This window comes from Cryptomeria japonica, chromosome 2 (genome assembly GCF_030272615.1).
Source record: "Cryptomeria japonica chromosome 2, Sugi_1.0, whole genome shotgun sequence".
Taxonomy (NCBI): domain Eukaryota; kingdom Viridiplantae; phylum Streptophyta; class Pinopsida; order Cupressales; family Cupressaceae; genus Cryptomeria; species Cryptomeria japonica.
The window spans coordinates 508,272,714-508,279,672 of NC_081406.1; positions in this window are offsets into that span (position 1 = coordinate 508,272,714).

Genomic DNA, 6,959 nt, shown 5'->3' on the forward strand with positions numbered 1-6,959 from the left:
AAGCTCCTATGATGCAAAAAAGACTAAACCTAGCCCACATGCAATTTGTTAAGAGGAAATGAAGATAGATAATCAAATACCACCAATCATAAGAGAACTAGACTCAAACTCAAAATTAGAATCAGAATTGGAATTTGAGTCATATCAACCTTCACATTCTTATGAGACTCAATCTTCAAAAGTAATCTATCCTTCCTACTAGTCCAACTTATACGTGGTGCAACAAATCTAACCAACACAAACAATGGTGCAATTTTAACAATATGTCCAACTAGCCATACCATGCCAACAAGTGGTTAAACCAATTGTGGAATATCAACAACAAGTTCAATCAACATATCAATGTGAACAACTACAATCAAACATTCAAAAACCAAATTTGCAACTCACATTAGGCCAAGTTTCAAACACGTCAAACCAAAATCAAATTATTATCAAATAGATTCAAAATCCAAACCCAATCATGTCAAAACCTTGCAAGGATTCAAATGCGTCTCCAAATAAATGTGCCTTTATTAGGAAACTCTTAAAGAGAGCCCTAGGCGATCCTTTTAAGGAAAATCAAAATTGTGCACCTATGTTTAGCAATGGCTTGTCCGTTCATCAAGAAGTTGAACCTCAAGTGGCTTCCACTTCCCTTTCCATTCCATTTGATCTTGAAGTTTCACAAGAGAAATTTCAACCATCTCCTCCAAATGATACACCTAATAATGCATCCTCCCAAAGGATCTCCGCAACAGAAATACATGCTATTCTATGTCTTTATACAAATCCCTTGTACTATTTGGAAATGCAAGATTCAATGCCACCACATGCTTCTCTTTTAGAAAGTCCCATACGAAGTCTATCCCTCTCATGTCAAAGCATTTATTCCTTTCCAAAATCCACCAAGCATGTCCAAAGTTAAATCCTATGTCAAGAGGATGATTTAGAGCATGAAGAAATAAGTCTTGAAACAGATCAAGATCAAGACCCTAAAACTTTTCCATTGCATACTAAATTTGACCAAGATCTCATTTATTTTGACCATCCCCTATTCCTATCCAAGAACACAATGAATTTTCACATCCTATTATGATTATACTCATTAAGCAAGATCAAGATTTCCCTTCCATTCTTCCTAATTATCCCACTGAAAGTCAAGAGAAAAACACCTTTAAAGAGGAACCCATTGATCTTCTTCCTTGTCAAGGTCAGATTATCCCTTCACTTTCATGTCCACCACAAAATCCTATGATCCCTTTACATCCTTCACAAGATCCCCTTATTCCTCCATCTTCATGTCTTGATTCTCCATATACACTCCAAGATCTCATTTCATTTGATGATCACATTATTCCTTCCACTCCATCTCATGCAAAGCTTGTCATTGATCCTAGTACCCCTCACAATCCTAACATGTTGGTGCAAGATGTTCATGAGCCTCCTACATGAACAATGGGTTCCTCTACTTTGGTTCAGTCTGATCCACTTTATGATCCAATTATTTCTTCTATGTCGTATCCACCTAATAATGGACTCACGTCTTCCTTTGAAAGAACAAAGTATCCTACTAGTCAAAATATGCATAATGGAAAAGGGGTAGACCTTCATGAGAAAGAAGGGGCCATATAAAAGAAGATCTTAAGGGTCATGTCTGAATAACCCATTCTCAAGGTGTTGGTATCCCTCTATCAAAATCCAAACATACGCCTCCCCCTTCATCCCTTCCATCCATTTTAGGTCCTTATATCCCTTCATCCCCTATGTGGGATAAACAAAGGTACACATCCTTGAGCACCTTCCATCCATCCAAACATCCTCCATTTCATTCCTATCCATCCATACATTCCTTTCCCTCTCCAAGTAATTTGGATGCCAAGCATAAAGGTCATAAGTCCAATAATCCACATGTATTCAAGGATCAACATGTGCAGTCTAATTGACATGTCAAAGCAAAGAAAAATATGATGCAAAAAGAAAAAGAAAAATCTAAAAGGCCACAAAGGCTAACTGAGTAAAATAAAGAAAAGACAAAATCTATATATGGGTTCCTAAGGCACTTATGGAAGCAATGCGTTCCAAGAAACCAAAAAAGCATGAAAAATCCAAAACCATGTGGATTCCTAAGCGGCTTCTTGAAGCACAACAATGTAAAGAAAAATATAAATTGGAATCCAAAATTTCTATTCCACCATCCAAACCTTCAAAAACTATTGCTCCAAAATATCCTTCATCCATTTTGGGTCCTTATGTCCCAAAGTCCATAGCTATTCCTCCATCAAAATCTCAATATCCAAAATCCACTTTTCCTCCATGAGTCCACCACCCCTCAAGGTGTGTGCCAATGTTGATCTTGCTAGCACTTCCATCCACCCCAGCCCAATTATTCCAATATCCCATCCATTATCCAATGCATATTTTCCATCCTTCCTTCCATCCTATCCAATCCTTTGCATAAAGCCTTAGCTTAGTCCCATTTCATTTCCATGTCCTTATCCTACCAACATCTTTGAACATACTTTTAATAGCCTTGGTCCATTTTTCAAGTATACCATCTAGACAAAAAGATGCTTGATTCCTTCTTCCATCCCCTATCAGGTGTCCATTTTCTACTGTAAGTCAAAAAGTGAAAAAAAAAAAAAAAGTCAAAAAAAGAAAGAAAGAAAAAAAAATAGTAAAGAAAAATAATTCGTCCATTGGTGAAAACCTGGCAAATAGGTGCCTTGGGTAAGTACCATGATGAAAATTTGACAAATAGGCATCATCTATAATCCATGGATTTCTTGCATACTAGGCTTGGGGACATGTTTCATTTATAGTATCCTATCATATCATGTTGGCCTTCATTATCCTTTCACCCTTCATTATCCTATTGACCTTCATTATTCTTTCACCCTTCACTATCCTATCATCCTTAATATCCTATAGCCCTCCATTATCCTATCATCCCTCATGTCCATATCCCCTTTTCCACCTTTGATCTTTACAAGGCTGAGGATCTTCATGAGTATCATGCATCCTATTCACAACTTTCAGTCTATCACAACTTTTGGTCTTTATCCATTTTCTTATTACAACCTTTCATCCATATTCCTTGGCTTATTACAACTTTTGTCACTATCCCTTAGCCTTTAGTCCATGTCCCTTATCTATTTTTGATCTTGCTTATCCTATCCACATCCTATCACCATCCATACACTCCTTTCCGTCGCTTGATCTTGATATGACATAAGCACATAAAATGCAAACATGGTTTCAAAAGCCTCTTTACATGTCCCTCGTGCCATTGCTTTACATTGTCATATCCAGTATCTTATTGCCTCACATGATAGCCCTTGGAAATTGCATCTGTCTTGTCTCCTTCATACATGACCTTTTGTCTTCCCTTTTATCCACCAACATTTCAGCAGGATTCTTTATCCATTTATCCCATTCCTTTCCTTGCTAGACACTGGATGCAAAGTCCTGAAAAAATCCCAAAAAATCAAATAACGTCCTGAAAAAATCCCCCAAAATCGAATAAAGCCTTGAAAAAATCCAAAACAATCAAATAATGTCCTGAAAAAAATCCAAAAAAGTCAAATAATGAGTTGAAAAAAATTCAAAAAAAAAAATGGAATAATGTCTTGAAAAATATCTAAAAAAAAGTAAATAATGTCTTGAAAAAATCCCCAAAAATGTTCTGAAAAAAGCACAAAAAATTAAAAATTTCAAAAAACCCTAAAAATCACAAAACATAAAAAACCCAAAAATAATTACTTGCATTTCATTTTGTCAATAAATTGTCCCTTTTGTACATAGATAAGCATTTTAGCAGACGACAAACAGTAACACAATAAAACACTACGCTTTAATGAAATCGTGTAATAACAGATGAACTGTTCAACCAACCAAGCATTCAAATTGATCAAAGTTGTCATCTCAATCAATAACATCAACATTATCATCGGTTCTTTGTCAACACTATCATGAGTCTTATGTGGGGTATTGCGTTCCCTAAAACTAGAGAACACGATTGTCCTATCAACACAACACTATCACTTTGGCAACAAAGATCAGGATATTTGTTTGACTTGTTTGAATTTGTGAGTCTTATCTTTCGTTGATTTGTCTTTGATCATGTTCCTATATTTCTTGATGATGTCACTGAGTGATTTACAGTGGCCAGGATGGTTCATGTTCATTTTTTTTGTTTTTTGTTTTCTGTTTGCAGACTGTTTTGTAGCATTCTAGGGAATGTATGTCTTGGGTGTCTATGATAAGTACATTCTCTTTGTGAACACTGCACATACCTCGACCCTTGACATATGTAATGTCTTAGGATGTTTTTGACTCATTGCTTGTTTGGAATGTGCCTTTTTTACACAAAGGGATCGCATTTTCGACCTGGCCTTCATTGCCATGGTGCATCACATCCGTTTTACAATACCAAAATAAAGGTTTTCACCTACTTTTTGTGCATTTGTGCAAGCAAGGTTTTCTTCATCACTAACTCTTCTTTGTCTAATTTCTTCTTACTAGCATTTCTTCCATTAGACCTCGCAGTCAATTCAATCTCATACTTTGATACACCAAAAACATTTTCATCCTGCATTCATTGTTTAGAACATTTGCACATCATAATCATTCATTGCATAAAAAATATGACAAAAACAAATCATGTGCACATCATTACCATTTTGCATCATAAAACCACAAATAACAACATTTTGCATAGCATCATTATTCATTATGTATCATAAATAGAACAACATATAAGCACATATTCCATTCATTGCATCACATGAAAGATACATAAAGAATCCCTACATAGCATCATATAGAAAGAAACACAAATGCATAACTACATATCATATCACATTATATATATCAAGTGTCAGAGTACAAAATCGAACTGTCTGTCCCAAGTATGTCCCACAAGCTAACTACATAAGAGAAAAATATGTCTAAAGCATAAGAGCAAGTGTACCCATGTCACTATGTGCTCCCTCTGTCCTCATCATCTTTGTCCTATCTCAAGGATGAAGCTCCTCATGTCCCCAGTCCTAGCTGTAGAGGCCTCCTTGGCCTAATCACTCCCATGCTGCTCTATGTCCTTCAAGAGTGTGATCGGCTCTCTGTCCTAGACTATTATCATCCTTGATATGATGGTGCCCTTTGATTTGGTGGTATAACACTCTCATATAGCACTCTCCAATGTCATATCTCATCTCCTAAATCAACTAGCATCTGTGCCATTTATCATATGCTACTATCTTTGATCGAATTGATGTATCTTTGCAAAGCCTCCTTTGATCTTTGAGCCTAGGATATCACTGTGTCTTGAGTAGCTATTAGACTAGCTATCTCTATTGTATAACCATCCCTCTCAGCTGCCCACTGCTCTCTATCACCAATACCCTATCTCCTCTCGGTTGCTAACTAATCTCTCTCTAGCCAAAGCTCATCAATCTGCCTCTCTAGCTATGCAATATAATCCTACTGACTGCTTACAATCACCCTCTATGTCTGCAACTCCTCCATCTGAGCTATGTTATCCCCAATGGGTATATCTTGTAATGGCTCATCCTTCACCTAATTTGCCTGTATAGGGCTCCCTTCCTCCTCTCCATCTTCCTCACCATCATCCTCATCCTCCTCCCCCTCCTCTCTCTCCTCCTCATCATCTTCTGCCTCCTCTACCTCATAATCCTTTTCATCCTCATCCTCATCCTCGTCCTCCTCTGGGATGTATCCCTATCTCCTAGGGACTGGGATATCTGGATTTGTCAATGGTATCAGGCAATGTTGTGCAAACCATATGGCATAACTATCATTAGTCCTTGCATCACCCATATCTGACCCCAAATCCCATTATCTAGGTTGTAGCTATGCGACATCACTGTAAGAAATGTGGGGTTGTATCATCCTCCCCCACTCGCTAGTTTCTCTAGATGATCAAGCAAAGTATGAGCTCCCTGTCAGTACATCCTTCTACTCGCCAAATTATCATCTCACCCTCTCGGGCAAATACATCTCTATAACTCTCTGAAGGTTCACTGACTTTCCTATCAAGTACCTCTCTAGTCGGCAGTTAGATAGATGCTCATCATCCTCTGGCCATCCAAGGCACCCTCTATATGGTCTCCATGTGAACTCTCTCAGTCTGTCCAGCTCATGTCACTAATATAATGTGTACCCATATGGTACCCAACTCAATGCACCATTGTAGCAGTATACATATGGTCTATGTTCTATAACCTACCTCTTTACAATTAGTTTGAACACTGCTATGTGCTCAAATACACATACCTGCAGTAATGTCACCCCAAATCTAAGTGTCTGAACTCCCTGGTAAGAAATTTGGTGGAGCTTGAAGTATAACATGGCAAGCATGTTAGGTCCCCATGCATATGTCACACTTGTTGTACACATACACTCGAGCACTCTGCCCCATCCTATAGGGAATTCATGTCCTCATTTGTTTGGTGCTAACAAACATTCTATCACTACCCCAATCACCCTCTCCCCTTGAATCAAAATCCGTAGAATGCACCATACATCCTCTAACTATCACCTCACCTATCAAGAGATAAAATGACAATGTCTTTGAGTGCCACCGCTCTACCAAGTCAATCAACAGTCCTATGTTTGCCCTAATCTTGGGCATGAAAATGATATATTGTACCCTTAGTGCCTCTAGCATATCTTGGTCTCTTGTCCTTAATTTGTGGCACAACTCAAAGTAGCCAGGTCTGTTCTCTTGTGTGATCAATGGTGATCACTGTGCCTATTTTCACAATGGGGCAACATTTTGTCAGTTTTTAGGGTTTCATCCTAATGTCTGCATTTCATTGTTTTGTGTGTCATATCGGTGCATTCATGTCCTATTCTCCCCTTTTTATGTCTCCCATGTCCTATGTCCTATTTTGGCTTCACTAGCATGCTTTTCAATGCTCGAAACTACCTCTTAGGCACTCTTGCTCTTGTGCAGGCTA